Raw genomic sequence first — 16,517 nt, forward strand, 5'->3', positions numbered from 1 at the left:
CCCTGAATTAGGATCTAGCACCTAATTGATCTCAATGCAAATAAGGATATGGGACAAGAAAAGGTAAACTAAAAAAGTGCTTTATTTAACATAAGGTAAGTATATGGACAAAATATCTCAGTGGCTTGCATGGGCATAGACTCATAGAATATCAGGTTTGGAAGGGACCTCAGGAGGTCATCTAGTCCAAACCCCTGCTCAATGCAGGACCAATCGCCACCTAAATCCACAAATGGCCCCCTCAAGGGTTAAACTCACAACCCTGGTGTTAGCAGGCCAATGCTCAAACCACTGAGCTAGCCCTCTGCATGTTGAAGCCTAGAACCCTCTCCCTCTACAAATGACAGATAGAGATACTTATACTTTACAGATCCAAGTTCATCTGATCGTCTGCCTCAGCCTCGAGATGTTGGATCCGGACCTACCAATGAGCTTGGGAATGACAAGTGGTGCAGGAGGGACTTGGACCTTTGATGACTACTGGATCAGGCTCAGGATCACTTCTCAGGTAAGTAGCTGTGGTGGTATCTCTCAGAGATCTTCCAGCTGTTCTTGATCCTACAACACGAACACAAGCTGCCGCTAGGGAGGCCAGCACCCTAGAGCCGGGGGGGCGCTTTTATATCCTCTAGTCTCTAGACAGATTAGCGATCACCTGACCAGATCTTTTGCCGCCTTTCCACAAAAGAGCACCAAACTCAAACAAAAGGGCACCAAAGTTCCAAAGAGAAGGGTAGCCAGCATGGCTGCCAAACAACTACTGGACACCATTCAAGATAGCGATTTTAACAAATTTTTGACATTACCATTTCCCAGGTAAATAATACAAGATACCACATAGACATAAATCAGAGCATGCATATTAAAACAAATATATGAATAATGCTGTACACCCACTCCCTGTTCCCCACTCCACCAGCGGACCCCCAAGAAGCCCTGCTGCCTCTCCCCCTGCAGCCAGAGGAGCCCTCCCCAACCTGCTCAGAGGAGCCCCAGGCTGGCCGAAGCCCCCACAGCTGTGCCTCCCCTCTGTAGACCCCAAGCTACCCTGCAAAAATTCAAAAGCTCGTCTCTTCTTCTCTTCTCCAGAAGAAAAACCTGAGCTTTTTCTATGCCCCATGCAGGTTCTGGGGCGGCTGAGGAGGTGGTATGTGTTACTCAGCATCCTGGGTTCATCAGTAATCTCCCTGGAGTCCAGGGAGATTACTAATGAACCCAGAAAGCTGAACAACACATACTGCCACCTCAGCTGCCCCAGAACCCGTGTAGGGCATAATAAAAAGCAAAAATTTCCCTTTGCCAAACCTGCAAGTGGGGTCCCATGGCAGTGGCTGCTCTAGGGGAGGCAGAGCCTCCTCTGGCCTATTATACCTGCTGCCCGTAGGGAGGGTCCAAGGTGCAGCTGGTTGGGGATCAGTGCGGTGGGGATCTTGGCATGGGGGGCTCATCAGAGGGGTCCAGGTGTAGAGACGTAGGGCTTGTCAGGGTGAGGGTTTGATGGGCCTGCTTAACGGGGGAGCCCTAGCTGCTGCTGAGGAGACACTGCAAACCGGGCTCCCACTTTCCTCCATGATTCCCCTTTCCCCTTTTCTTTGCCATCACCTTCTCTTCACTCCCACATTCCCCTCCCCCTGCCCTACTCCCCCACCCGACCCTCTTCCCTCATTTTCCCCACCCCCTCTTACCCAGTCCCATCATGAGCACTCACTTGTGCACAGAAAACAGGAAGGCTCCCAGCACACAGAAGGGGATCACAATTGATACTAGGACCCAGGTGGCAGCATTCAGCTGCAGAATCAGCAGAGCAGAGAGGCAGTCCTTCAGCTGGGCAGCTCTGTGTTTGCAGAAATGAGAAGGGGGCAGTTGCATGTAACCTTTTGAGCCCCCCCAGGCCTTACCTCTGTTTAAACTGAGCCCATGGTCACTCCGCCCTCCCCCCACACACATGCAACTTCCCTGCCATTTTCTGCAGGAAAGCACAGGAATTCTGCAGGAGGAGCATTTTCTGCAGGTACGCAGAATCCCCCCAGGAGTACCAATTGTTGTAATAAGCCATAGATCCAGTGTTTTTATTAAACCAAGATTTTTAATGTCTAGCGATGTTATAAATGTTAACTCCCATCCTCATCTTTTGAAGGTGTTGTACAAGTTTCCTTTGAGGATGAAGATGGAAAGGTCAGATACTAAGTAATCATTTTCTGAAAGTGTTCACCCACAGGTGATAGGGTGTTTGTGTCATCATTTTCCTGTGAGAGTTCATTCAAGAGCATAGTGATTGTATGGTTTTACCCACAGAGTTGTTACTGGGGCATTTAGTGCCCTGGATGAGGTACACCATATGTGATAGGCATACATAAGAGTAGGCTCAGTTTTCAACAGCAGTTAAAAATTATACTTGACGTGACTGAGAACTGCTGGACTACCAACGTTCTCTTCATTCAAACTGTTCCTTAAAACACACATCCTCCATGCATCTTTCCATGAGAAATCCACCATAAAAAAAAACCTTTTAGAGGACTATATACACCAGTTAGGAATCAGATCTCCCAGTCCATGGTGATCCAGTGTTTCATTTGTGTCTGAACTAGATTGTCTGTCTGGGTTAGACTGTAAACTTCTTTTCCTCCTCTACCTTCTGTTAAGCACAATAACCATGCTCAGTAATAGCAGAATCACTCAAAAAAAGGAAATAAAATGACAATTTTTTGTTAAACGTTGCTGACCAGTTCTGATAACTCATAATATGTTACTGAACCAGGTTAGATGAAACAACTCTGCCTACATGTAGGAGATGCCACTAAATAACAATGTGATCCAGTGGTTGGGCCACTAGCCTAGAATTTGAGGGAGCTGCGTTCAAGTCCCCACTCCATCAGACACTCCCTCTGTGATGTTAAGCAAGTCACTTTAGCCTCTCTGTGCTTCAGTTCTATAGCTGTAAAATGGGGGATTCATGAAGGTGATGTGAGGAGAAACACATTAAAATTGGGAGTCACATAGATACTGTGGCATTGGAGAACATATAAGTACCTAAAATAGATTCTCAATCCTGTGCCATACAAGCTTTTGAAAAACATCGTCAGTGTCTGTCTTGCCTACTTAGACAGCAACAGCAAAGTGTCTTGCATTCCCCTTGTCTCAAATTAGCTGATCAGCATAACTTCTAAAATAAGGCACTGAGCCTATGTGACTAACTAGCAATGGTTGTTACAAAAGAGAAAGACAAAGCTCATATAATGTTTGCTACAGATAGAGGATTCCTACGTATAATTCAGGGGACATATTCTGTAACGTTTGCAGTTTTATTATAATCAAATCTTAGGCACCTCTCTGTAGAGAAAGAGTCCAATTCATCCAGCAGTTAATACCCAATTGAAATTCAGATTACTCCCCTCACATCAGTAGAGAGTGCCTAGGAAATATAGTCCAACTGTCCATAGGGAATACACGCCAGTGATGAAATCTAGCCAGTCCCTGCAGGGTTCTGTTATACCAGAGGAAAACTCAGAGAGCATTTATTCACTGGGGGTGGGGAAGGGTAGAGAAAGATTCACAGTATTCCCCAGCACTCACCATTGCAGATAGACTTGAAGAAACAGTATATACAGTGATGATGATGCTCTGGTAAACAGCAATAGCCCCTCAAAGTCACAAAAGGTTCAAAATCCTTAAAGCAACAATGTATATCTCCACAAGAATAATTTCCAGGTAATTTTTGAAATTGAATACAAAAGCTTTACCTACCCAAACCTGTGTTTCAGGTGTCATCTTTTCACGTGACACAACACATGATATTAACACTTAGGAAGGTATCATTAAAGTGGATTAGCAGCTGCATTCACTGCACTGCTTTAGGAATTACCAAGTGATATCATCAGTCATAAAAGAGGGGAAAACAGCCTGGAATTTAGGGGAATACAAGAGAAATGGATTTTCAATTCTAATGTTTTAAAATAATTGTTTTTATAACTTGTGGATGTTTCCTACTCCTGGTTTGGAATCTAAACAAGTTGTCTTCTCCTTTCTCTCTAAATTATGTTTTTAACTCCAAAACTAAAGTCTATAGCAAGCAGAGCAGAAGTCATGTCTAAACGTTAGCCATTGGAGCCTTTTTTCAAGACAAGGAAAAGTAAGAGGACTAGATGACACACAGGACTAGTAATGGAATCAGATCCTTCTACTTCTAAATCACTTGCAAAATATGATGCATATCAGTAGTTATTACCATCCCCTGGCTATTCATCCTTCTGCTATATGTGCAATGAGTTTTGAGGTCTCAGTGTCAAATCATCCACATCTCAAAATCCTACACCAAATTGGTGCTAAATAGTTCCAACATAGTGGTCAAGAATTTACTGGGCATGGAGACCGAACACCCTAAACCCTAGAGTTGTTTACTTCTGATTAGTATTGAGACAATTGACATGGCAGTGAATGGAACCTTGAATGGCTGCAGCCCATCTAGTGTTGTTTTCTATGATTAGGGACATCAGTCTTTATGTTTGCTCATTTGATGTGACCTGCCACGGTCCCTGGTTATTTTTCCTTTGTCCCTCAAAAATCCCCCTTCATTTTGCCAGGATTCAAATAGGTTAGCAACTTTCAGAAACACTAAATTCAGATGCAGAATAAAAACAGAACGAAACTACACAAGGTTTCATGCAACTGAAACATCACGTTTGCTTCTGCACTACCTGGCAGAGCATAAAATAAAAGAACCCACAATTTTGCTTGGTTGGATTCATTTAGGAGCCTCTTTAGTGACATGTCTTCTAGGAGGAGGAGAACTTCTATGCAGTGATCATTATTAAAAACCTTCAGAACTACCTTACCAATTAATTAATACTATCACTTTATGCACAATACTCTCTATTAGTAGTATAGGAAATATGTATACCCTGATGCAACACTGTCACATTCTGGTTCTGGGGTGCAATCCAAACCAGTAAGGAGTTGTGTCACCACTTGCCCTGCAACCCTGGGTGCCTTACAAATGCTTTGCTGCTATAGCTCCCAGACTGGGAGGCTCACAGCCATCCTACAAGTATGCAGATTACACCCTGAGGGTCTATGTGCTAGACAGCCTGGGTTCAGCAGCTCTTACCCCTGGCAGCCTGTCTACAGTCCCACTCTGTTTCCACCAGCCTTGTTTACACCAGCAAGGTGATCCCAACAGACTCCCAGTCCCAAATTTTGCCAAAACCGTGTGCCTTGAAGCATCCAGCCCCTGCTGGACAGCTCAGGAAAATAATAAGGTGTGTTACTCCATCAAAGGGACAAAAACATTATATATTAACTTAACTGGGTTAGATACATTCTTCCTTTCAAACACAACACTAGCTGGTTTATTGTAAAAATAAAGCAAATTTATTAACAAAATAAACCTATGAATAAGTGAGTTCAAACATAGGGAATAAAGTTAGAAAGGTTTACAAACAAAAGTGAAACCACACATCTAGAAGTCTAAAACTTACCAGAGCAAGGTACAAGCTTTGTTCAAGATGGTTTCTCTCACCAGTCATTCCTCTTCCCAGCCCTAGTTGGACATTCCACAAGTACAAGTGAAAAATCTTTGCCTAAACAGTCTTCTCAGCTATCTCCAGAACTTCAAACCCCCCATCCCTTGGTTGAAGGGCCCATCTTTCTCAGCTTACATGAGCTTTGTTCCCTTGTGTCTGTCTAGTGATGGACGCCAAAGATGGCTTCTGTCTTTACTTATTGCTTCCAAAGTTCAATGACCTTGCTTCAAGAGGCAGGATGACCTTATGACATTTTTTCATTTCTTGTGGGCTTCCCATCTGCCTCTACATAAATGGTGCTACCTTTGTTTTGATTCTACCGTGCTTAATTTACATAGGAGACAGGCAAATAGCTGTGACTTTCCTTCCTGTCTGGGAGAGACCTGTTTCTCCCTTTGTTTGGACACAGACGGTAAAGCCTAATATCAGTGAGTTTCCATAATGCCTTATATAGTGTTAATACATACATTTTATTATATTAATCACCTGTGTGTTATTAGATTTCAAATGATATATTACATATCACTTTTCGAATAGATATAACATCAGTGTGTGAAGTGTAGTGAGTTTGTCAGGCCTGACAAGAGTTGCTGACAGAGTAGTGAACCCAAATGGGCTTCTGTGTCACGAACACCTACTTGCAAAGTCAACATGATAAAAATATTAATGGAAACCATCATACATAGCAGTAAATTCATATAAAAGTTGTGGATAATTAAGTATATATCTAGCTCTAAGCATTAATATTATTAATTTATTATTATTAACTATAATCAAATCTTATACTTTATTTAGGTTCTTATGCCACATCCATCACCATGATAGCTGTATGCGCTGCAAAAGTGGGTATTATCCTCATATGAGGAACAGAGATGAAGGGTTAAATTTTCAGAAGTGCCTAAGACCCAGAATTTTAAAGGTATTTAGGTATTGCAGGGCTCAGCTTTGCAATACTTAACTGACTTAGACTCCTAAATCTCGTTTTCAGAAGGGATTCAGGTTCATTTGATAGTCAAATGCTGCAATTCTGACTACAGCAATGCCTAAATAACTTTACAAATCTGGGCCTAAATGACTTAAGAACTTAAGTTCTATTTCCAAAAGTGCGTAAATCACTTTTGAAAATAGGAGTTAGGCACTTTTGAAAATGTACACCTGACTTTTATTCAAGGTCACACAGTGAGTTAGTGATAGAGCTGGAAATAAAACAAAAGTAAAAAAGTTAGTGTCAAATTTTGCTATGAATTATCCTTTGTGCATACATCATGTTACATAGCTAGTGATTAAATGTTTTGGCTTCATTCAGTTGCCATTCTGTAATGCAGCTGGCTCAGTGATTTTGCAGTCTCTTCCCCTAGTGAAACAAGCTAGCTCACAGAATTTTTGCATATTTCTGAAAAAATTAGTTCAGTATATCTTACATAATGTTGTTCCTTGGAGCCAAGAAGTGAGTGAGAGCAACATGTATGTCCTAAGGGTTTTACTAAAGGACTTCAGTGGAGTGGAAAGCCAGAGATCGACAGAGGTCTCATAGTAAGAGTTGTTTTGCCATGCCTTCGAGCAGAGCCCTAAATTGGATAGAAAGCAGAATATTGGATTTTTTTTGTAAAGATCCCAATACTTTGGAAGCTACATTAGACAGCCATAATTTTAAAACAACTTTTTCTGTAGACTGAACTTGAAGATTTAACTTATGTCCAAGAGTGACATCTAATTCTTAGTTGTCATGGGTTTTATAGAGAACTATTCTGAAATTTGATTTAAGGCTCAGAAAAATATTGTAATCTGACAACTATTTATGGGCCTGATCCTGAAAGCTTCTCAAAAGTCAATGAGGGGCTGCTTGTCTAAGAACTGGAGAATAATGTCCTTGCTGAAATTACATATCACTTTGTGATATTCATTCGATAATGATTATGTCGATTTCAATAATCAATTATTTCCATATTTTCGATAAGTATTTTGTTCTCTGAAGTCTGGAAATTGTGTTCTCACATTTCTTGCAAATACATCACTACATTTTCTCTTGTGAATCAAAGCAAAAAGTTTCTCTCTGAAAGCAAAGGTGTTAAATATGAGCTGTGCTTGGCCCCTTCTCTTTACTGGCTGGCAGGGTGAAGACATGTTATTCCCTCTCCAATTTTTCAAACATACACACACTTTCATAAAGAAACCCAAAAGGTGCATCCTGGTATTTTCCGAGGGATCTAGAGACGTTAAATGCCCATTGAATTCAATGGAAAGTGGGCACTAACTCCTTTAATCTCCTTGGAAAATCTAAAAGGAGTATTTGCTCAGTCCATCCAGCAGTAGTACAGAATAATGTACCCTTAACTTGAGTATCAGAATCTGATATTTCAACTCACTTTGAGTAGCGCCTTATACAATGAATTGTAGCGAGGTACTATTCAACATGAATAAAGATACCAGTATTTAAACATTCGATTTTCTTCCTTATTTAACCCACCCTTTCACTCAAAAATATACTTGTATCCGTGCATTATGCATCACAGGACACCCTAATTCTTGCTTACAATACAAACACTCATTAGTTATTTAAATCAATGGTATTGGTTTCAGATTTAAACATGTATATCGTAAAAGACAAAACTCACTACATACATTTACATACATGTCATACACATGACAATGTAAAAACAGCGAAACTTAACATAATATTTCTGTTACAATCCTTGTAAAACTATACCTAACGCTGTACTTTAACAGTAAGCTTATGGGAAAATAAGGATTTAAAAAGTCAAAACACACACAAACAGTTCTCCAGCAATTCTATGCAGAGATATATTACATAAAACAAAAAGCAAATTATAATGCTAGTACTCAATAATTCCTGAAACAGCATCTCTCTCGTTAACTGCAGTAGAAAGGATTCAGTGAAATTTCAGTGATCATTAATAACATGTGCAAAGAGGATAATTCTGTGAGCACAAAGAACTCATCTGCACTGCACATTCGACTGTGTCCCTGGATGTGATTACAAATACAATTTTGAAGTGGCAGAATTCCCTTAAGCATGTCCCTAAACACAGCTAAAGCCTTGGTTGAGTTTCCACATACTGGTATCACTGTTCAATTTTTGGTGTCGTATAGATAATCCCTGTTCATTTCAGTGGTCCATGTCACGTGCATCATCATCCACTTGAGCTCCATTGACCAGACTAATGGCAACAGAGGGGACAAAGATGCAAGTCTTTGTCATACTGTGAGTACAATGGCTTTTATAACTAACTTTGCTTGATGTGCTTGCATTTAACTCAGTAAGCAGCTTGTAAACATAATTTTTATTTTAACGAGCATTATTTCTACAAGATAATAATAGAGTGGCTTTCATTTAAATATCATGGATCAGAAGCAACATGGTGGATGCCAATGAAATATGAAAACCAACAATATTCACATCATAGTGTTTGTCTACCTGGGGAAAATTACCAGCATCACTATACTGATATCTTGCTGTCATTATTCCAGTACGACTCTTTGTGGGGACACTCCTAATCCAGAATAAGAGTGCTTTCTGTGTAATGTATGCCACCTTCAAAGAGATATAAATTAAGCCAGAAAACGGCACTCTTATTCCATAAGAAGAGCATCTGCACAGGAAGTTTTATCAGTGTAATGATAGTGGTATAGTTATGACAATCTGTTTCCCCATGTAGACAAACCCTTAGTAGTTTGGTCATATTCCCTAATACTCTAGCATCGTTAATAATATTTGACACAGCTAAGAAGAAAAACATTGAAATTATCCTAAATATAGATGTTTAGTGGCAAAGTTGTGAGAATTTAAAGCCTTTAAATATTCAATATTTTAAATAAATCTTTTTTATATTCCATTGATTTAGCTCATCTTCAGTACAGTAGCATGAACAAAGGGAAGTCAGGAACTGTCTAAAAACATTATTGAAATCAAGGTGAAACCACCACATTTACAAATACTTGTAAATTCTGTAGGTATTTTGCAATGGGATTTGTCAATGTATTCATTGTTTCTGCACATGACTGGGAGAATAGAAGGTAATAATTTATAATTTTTGCTGACAACTGGCTAATTACAACAATCTACATATCCAGTTCTGAGCTCCTGATTTTTTATTGTCACATCATTCTTTTAGCTGACACACATCTTCAGGTAAGATGGCGACTGTGTTACAATTTCCTATAATATTCTGTGGATCCACCAACAGGAGAGGGGCTCTAGGAATCCTACAATAATTAGCACTCCACCTTCACTCTCCAAAATCAGTTACAGTAGGTCAGCTATGTTATGCATTGCTGATCCAGTAACCCAGAAAGTAAAAGTGCTGGGGTCATTGCCCGTGGTATCTTGCAGTAAATTCTAATAGATTCATCTCATCTTTGTTATGGCAGATCACATTATTACCAAGACATGGACCTCTGCAGCAAGTATTTAGGATTACAATAAACTTTCCAACAATCTTTGTGCTAGCCACCCCATTTGGCAGAGTTTTCTAGCTCTTTTTAAAATTATGCCTTTCTATGCCTTTCTTTTTTAAAAGATCAGAAAAATAACAATACTGCAACAGATGAAGTATTGATACGAGAAAAGCAATTTGAGACACTTCATATCTTGGGGAGCAACTCAGTAGAAAGCTCTTTACCAGGAGAGTTTAGATTGAAACAACATCAAACATTTAACAATACTCCCTCAGAAGAACAGGTCTTTCATATTACTACATGTAGAGTATGTCCTCAGTGAAACACAAACAAAGTCATGAAAAAAAATCAGAAACTTTTTTGATTAAAGTTCATCAAATAAAGTGATTAAGATTTCATAAACAACTCCAAGTCTTTTTGATGTCTGATGTTTCATTAAAACGCCTCTGCGTCTGTGTCCCAGAGTTAATGTGGTGGGGAAACAAAGCTAAGAAGAGAAGGATTTAGGGACATTTTGTAATGTAATGGTTTGAGAGAGTGACTTTAAAATGTAATTAAGACGTCTGGAGTATATTTCCAGCAACTCAGGGGATAAACTAAAAATCACCAGTTATTAAAAATGATGTGTAAATAAATAAATAAATAAATAAATAAATAAATAATCTAGTGTGATGGGACTAGAGCATTTATTGTGGTATGTTTGAATGTTTCTAGAAGATCGAAAGATAACTCACTAGAGAAGATGCAGAATAAATCTGAGGTATTATGACAACCAGCATGGTATTTCATTTCAGCCTGTAAAAACCTGTTTCAGAAGAGTTTACTTCTCTTATTGCCATTCAAAAACCCAGCCTTTTGCAAGCCAAACACCCTCACATAAGGCAAACAGCCTAAAAGGTTTTGTTAGGAGATAGTCTTGTGGTGAAAGCACAGGACTGGAAGTCAGATGATTGGGGTTATATTCCTAGTTGTGTCCCACACTTTCCGTGCATCCTTAGGGAAGTCACTTACAGCACTTTTTCAAAAGAGGCCACTGATTTTTAATCTCCAGCTTGACACTCTTGGATATGATTATCAGAAGTGCTTAGCACCCACAGCTCCCAGTGAAATTAAGGAGTAATGTCTGGAATCAGAGACCATCAAAGTTTACCGAAAGATTCCCATCAATTTCAAATCTGGCCTTAACTTGAGTAAGGAGGCTGAACTATCCTCCCACCAATAGGAGGTGGTCCTCTCTAGATCATCTTCGAGGCATACTGGCAGACCACTACCATTGTGCTAATTCTGTTCTGTTTTTTAAATAAAAGGCTTCTGCCTCCAGTGGCTTCAATCTGGCCCATTTCAGAAGCAGTAAAATTCAGGGTGGAGGTTTTTTTAATTGTTTTTAATAATGTTTCCTGGTTGCTCTTTGATAATACCGGTTTTGTTCTCAAGCCTTTTTTCAGTGATTTATAATAGAGGTAGGAGGGAGAAAATATTTCCCATGGGGGCAAAAAAATCTGTATTAGCAAAAGAGGGTTTCATGCAACTATAATTCCATTTAGATCCCTGTCAGTGACAGACGGAATTTACTTAAAGATATTTTCTGTGCTTTACAGTTACTCATTCATGCAAATAAAGATAGCCCTTGAAGCCAAGTCACCTTGCCCTCTCAATCATCAACCTTGCCCTCCATGGCTCTGGGAGGAATGCTAAATTAAAATCTCTCCGCACTGGCAGAGGTGGGCTTTTTGATATAAAGTCAGAATAATTATTCAGACATATGTTTACAACTGCAAGGTTATATTTTACTGAAGATTTTTTTTAAGTGAAAACTCAGTTGCTAATGGGTTTTTTGCTTAATGACTGCATAGGCATAAGTGTGAGAGACTAGGAATGCTCACAAATATCCCCTCTTTCATTTCACCTCATGAAAGTTTTGTTTATTTTATTTCTTAATAAAAAAAGTACTCACATTTTTTAGTGCAGGAGAAAAATCAGTCAATATTGAGAGGGTATATTTGTGTATAGAAAAAAGGTTACAAATGTCTCTAGCTTTTACCGCTTAGTATACTGTGATGACAAACACAGGACACCTCCAGGACTGGAGAAAAGACCATTGGAAAAACATAACCATGGTATTAAGAATTCAATAGAGGGCTTAAAGGAATATTTAAAATAGCTTTACAGCATTGAAAATTAGCTTAAAAGAAGACAAATGCAAATACAAAATGAGAAATGCCTAGCTAGAATTTACAAATCCTTCCATAATGAAACTAGATCCAGACTTTAATTTTTGAGCCATAAAGCTCCCTGAAGCAACTGGGGAGAATAGAAGAACCAGAAGGAGAAAATTCTAAAATGGAAGAAGAATCTGCATTTGATGTTTTAATGGCACTCATGTTGCATAACCCTTGTAGCAACAGGTAGTGCCATACAAAATAAAACATTCCAACAATTGAGAAGATTTTGCTCCAACTATTAAAATCTTGGGTAGCAATGCATCTAAAGAAACTAATAGGTGATGGTACTCTTGAAACACCTTTAACCATCCTCCTTTTTATTTAGGTATACTTTAGCCTTAGATGACAGGCTCTGAAACAGCAGTGGCCTGTGATGTTAACAACATAATCTGTAACCGCATAGATCACTGTTGCAACCACTGTTTTATATTTGCAGCAAATATTGTACAAAAGGTTGTCATGTGAGGTGTCTATGGGAAGGTTATGATTTGCTGAGTATGATTATGCTATCTGTATGTGTGTATCATTTTCGTAGTTAAAGTTATGAATATTGGCTCTGTACTTGTATCTCAATGTGTTTTGATTCTGAAGTAGCCTTAGTAAAGCATTTGGTCAGCTTCTTGAGAAAAGAATTTGCAAATTAAGTGCCCAATCAAGAAACACTCAACTGACAAGGGATCTTGGAAGACTCCACTCCACATAAGATGTCTTCCTGGGAACGTACAAGGTAGCATGTGAGCAATGGCTGCCACGTGTAAAGAACTGAGTCATGCATGCACATCTGACTTGCCCGTGTGACTCCAAACTCCATTTTGCTATAATTTTCCATATTAAGAACGAAGAGGTGTCCTACCACCTGGAAGAGACTATAAAAGGTAGCTGCCTCACCTCCATCTGGTCTTCAATCCTGCTTCTTACCTCTGGAGGGACTTTGCTACGAACGGAAGCTCTACGTAAAGGACTGATGACCCATCCCAGCTGTGGATGTACTCCAGAGACTTGATTTGAACCTGCAGTTTATTCCATCACTGCTACAAGCCTGAACCAAGAACTTTGCCATTACTGTATGTAATTGATTCAATTTAACCAATTTTGGCTCTCATCTATATCTTTTTCCTTTTATGAAGAAACCTTTAGATTGTAAAGGATCTTATTTGTGGATAAGATCTAATTTGTATATTGACCTGGGTCTGGGGCTTGGTCCTTTAGGATCGAGAGAACCTCTTTTCTTTTACTGTGGTATTGGTTTTCATAATCATTTGTCCCCATAACGAGTGGCACTTACTGGGATACTGGGGTGGAGATATGGGAAACTGGAGTGTCTAAGGGAATTGCTTGTGTGACTTATGGTTAGCCAGTGGGGTAAAACCAAAGTCTCTGTTTGGCTGGTTTGGTTTGCCTTGCCTTGGTGTGCATAGAAACCCCAGCCTTGGACTATAATTGCCCTGCTCTAAGCAATTTGTCCTGAATTGACACTCTGTTGGGTCCCGCCAGAACCAGCATCGTTACATGGCCACAGTATTTCAGGCTATCCATTTCCACCTCAACAGCTGGAAGATAAGTACAGTAAATAAGAAAAGCAGTGCACTCTGATTTTTGTCCTTTTCTTTTGTAAGTACAATAACTAACTGCCCTCAGAAAAAAATCAAGTACAGCTAGATCAATGATTCTCCACTTTTATCATACCACGGGTTCAGAAAAGAGCTACAAAAATGATTTAAGGTCTGGAAAACCAGCCATATAGTGAGAAACTGAAAAAGTTCAGTCGAATTACTGTAATTTATCCACAAGGGTAAGAGATGACTTGATCATGGTCTACAAGTATCTTTGTGGGGGAAGAGATTTCTGATGGTAGAAGGCTCCTTAATCTAGCAGAAAAAAGGCATAATACGATCCAATAGTTGGAAGATGAAACTAGATTAGAAACTAGTCACTTTTTTTTTTAAACCGTGAGGGTAATTAAACATTAGAATAATATGATGGATAGGGATGTGGTGGATTCTCCATCACTTAAGGTCTTTAAAGCAAGACAGGTTATCTTTCTAAAAGATACATTACAGCGCAAACAGAAGCTACGGACCCAATGAAGAAATTACTGGGTGAGGTTCTCTCACCTCTGTTATGAAGGAGGCTAGATTAGATTAATTTAATGGTCTCCTCTGGCCATAAAATCTGTGTGCCCATGAGATTGATTATGAAAGTAGTGAGATACTCAAATAACTCCATGGAAAATATTTTCAAGCTACAGGGCCTACAGGCAGTGACATTTCGCCTGAAAGCCTAGGCAGCTCGGGTTACCTTATTTCTGTGAATCAAATGCTCTTGAAAGTAACCAGTGTTTACGTGGGAGGGAATGGGTGGAAGAGAGAAGAACAACTTTAAAAGAATCCAAGGTTTTCTTTATCTGTTCGTCTGTCTATGGTTTATGTACTGCTGTTGAGACAGTACTGTGTAAACCAAAAGTCAAGGCTTTCTTAATTATTAACAAATGTATCTATGTATTAGAAAAGTCTTTTTCTCACCTATGAATCTGTAATCCTGGGTAATGACATTACATTTTAAAAACAATATGGGATCAAAAGTGTATCTGAGCCATATTCCTGGATCCATGTACAGTACTTTCATTATCACATTCATTTGTCCTTGCACAAATGTCTTAAGACTCAAAACACTGAATCAAAATAGATATTTGTGTCCCTGTAAATCAGGGGTCAGCAACTTCTGGCATGCGGCTCGCCAGGTTAAGCACCCTGGCAGCCCGGGCCAGTTTGTTTACCTGCCGCGTCAGCAGGTTCAGCCAATCGTGGCTCCCACTGGCTGCAGTTCACTGCTCCAGGCCAATGGGGGCTGCTGGAAGTGGCGCGGGCCGAGGGATGTGCTGGCCGCGGCTTCCTGCAGCCCCCATTGGCCTGGCGCGGAGAACTGCAGCCAGTGGGAGCCGCGGTCGGCCAAACCTGCCGACACGGCAAGTAAACAAACTGGCCCGGCTCGCCAGGGTGCTCACTCCCTGCTGTAAATTAAGATTTACCAAGATTTGATATTTGTCTCAGGTCTGATTCACAAGAAAAAGCTAAACCATGTTTAAAAGTACCTTTGCAGGTAAAATTCCATTTCTGAATAATTGCAGGACCATACTTCATATAGGAGTTTAGCACAAGGAATAGAAGCAGGATAGACTTATTAGGTTCTTGAGATTAATGAATCAACATGGAATTAGCCAGGCAATTTTAGTCCTAGTTATGTATCATTATCACCTTAAACAAATATTTTTCCATTGATTTAATTTAAGAATGAACTTTTTGCCACCGTTGTTCTTTGAACAATCAGGAATGAGGTGGAGTGTCGTAGAGATTACTTTTCTGAAATGATTTTTTTCCATTTACAAATACTAAAGATGCCTCTAGACTTTCTGAAAAAAGCCTGGGAATGGACTTTTTTTTTAAGGGGCTGTTTGTTTTCCTTTATTTTGTTAATGTCACAAAAGGGATTATCCTCCTGTTTAAATGAACAGCTGATTTGCTAGTTGGAGAAAATCCAACTTACAGATTGACTACTGATATGGCACATAGTTGTCTTCTTTCATTAGGCATATTTAACAATTCCAAAAAATGGACTGTTGACCAAATTCTGGCTGTAACTGGCTTTTTGAATCACAGCAAAGGGCTCATCTTATGTCTAATGTCCTCGAGGAACTTAAAATGCCAAGTGCTCTTCTCAGTAGCTTTATATTTTAAACAGACAACTGTCAAGAAAAATTGACAGTTCTGAGAAGCTATCGTTCATCCTATGCAGCGAATACAGACTAACTCCATCACTTCACTTTCTACAATATTGTAAATGGACATCAGTATTATTCTTAACAAAGATGGGTTTCTTTTTAGCAAGATTATCGATAGGAGGCTTAATTCTTCAACCTTTATTTCCACTGAATCATACCAAGTAGTACTTACTTATGCAAACAACAGTCCCATTGAGCTCAGTAATGAGCATATGTTGCAGAACTGGTTCCAGAGTAAGGATGATTTTAAACGAATGAGGGAACATGACTACACCAATGGAAAAATAAAGACAATGCTGATCAATGTCCATCATAATGATCAAATCTGAAGGCTAACATTTGCAAGGATTCTGTCAATTTCAATGGCTTAGGGTACGTCTACACTGCAATTAAAAACCCATGGATGGCCTATGCTAGCTGACTTGGGTGTGATGGGTTGTCACCCTCAAGGTACAGTCTAGGAGCCATTGAAACCACTGTGCCCTGTGACAATTCAACTGGCTTGGCCTCTCCCTCTGCTCTGCCGGTGACCCACAGCCAGCCCTCTCCAGGCCCTGCTATTATCAAACATGACAGCAGGTG

General features: G+C 39.7%; 1 long non-coding RNA gene across 2 annotated transcripts in view; it reads right to left on the bottom strand.

The window, feature by feature from the left end:
- Positions 1–1,836, bottom strand: part of LOC123367295 — a 66,319-nt gene extending 64,483 nt beyond the window's left edge. For both annotated transcript variants that reach the window (XR_006578396.1, XR_006578395.1), the window contains exons 1-2: positions 1,709–1,836; positions 426–558 (exon numbers count right to left, since the gene is read on the bottom strand). This is a non-coding gene — a long non-coding RNA (uncharacterized LOC123367295). The remainder of the gene's footprint in view (positions 1–425; positions 559–1,708) is intronic.
- Positions 1,837–16,517: the final 14,681 nt, after the last annotated feature.

Source organism: Mauremys mutica, chromosome 3, assembly GCF_020497125.1.
Source record: "Mauremys mutica isolate MM-2020 ecotype Southern chromosome 3, ASM2049712v1, whole genome shotgun sequence".
Taxonomy (NCBI): domain Eukaryota; kingdom Metazoa; phylum Chordata; order Testudines; family Geoemydidae; genus Mauremys; species Mauremys mutica.